This window comes from Octopus bimaculoides, chromosome 29, assembly GCF_001194135.2.
Source record: "Octopus bimaculoides isolate UCB-OBI-ISO-001 chromosome 29, ASM119413v2, whole genome shotgun sequence".
In the NCBI taxonomy this organism is placed as follows: Eukaryota; Metazoa; Mollusca; class Cephalopoda; order Octopoda; family Octopodidae; genus Octopus; species Octopus bimaculoides.
This window is the reverse complement of record NC_069009.1, coordinates 4,967,395-4,968,277: the sequence shown is the minus strand read 5'-3', so window position 1 is coordinate 4,968,277 and position 883 is coordinate 4,967,395.

Genomic DNA, 883 nt, shown 5'->3' with positions numbered 1-883 from the left:
GAGAGCTAAAAACTTCCTAGTTTTAAGGATGTCGTGAAAGGCCTGGTTGGAGGTCCAACCTTATGAGTTCTTTTACATGGCTCAGAAAAATTGAAGGACCGCTGCAATGAGTGTGTGAATCTAAGAGAGGAATATGTTGAATAAAATCTTAATTGATCCTCCTGTATTTTCTTTTACCAAAACCAGGAACTTTTCAGCACTATCTCGTATGTACATATATACATATATATATATGTACACATAGTAATGTGTGTGTGTATGTGTGTGCATGCTCATGGAAATATAAATACTTTACTCTTTTACTTGTTTCAGCCATTTCACTGTGGCCATGCTGGAGCACTACCTTTAGTTGAAGATATTGACCCCAGAACTTATTCTTTATAAGCCTAGTACTTATTCTATCTGTCTTTCGCCAAGCTGCTAAGATTCGGGGGCATAAACACACCAACATCAGTCGGCAAGTGATGGTGGGGGAACAAACACAGACACACACACACACAGACACACACACACACACACATATACATATATATATCTATGACAGGCTTATTTCAGTTTCTGTCTACTAAATCCACTAACAAGGCTTTGGTCGGCCTGAGGCTATAGTAGAAGACACTTACCCAAGGTGCCACAGTGGGACTGAACTTGGAGCCATGTGGTTGGTAAGCAAGCTACTTACCACACAGCCACTCCTGCACCTCAATATCTTTTAATGTATGCTTGTTTTAGTTATTGAATGACAGCCATACTGGGGCACCACCTTAGTTTAATCAAACACATTGACCTCAGAACCTGTAGCCCATTGTATCTAGACGTATATGTATGTATAAATGTCTTCCTGTATATAAATATATATATAAATAGATACATACATATACGTATA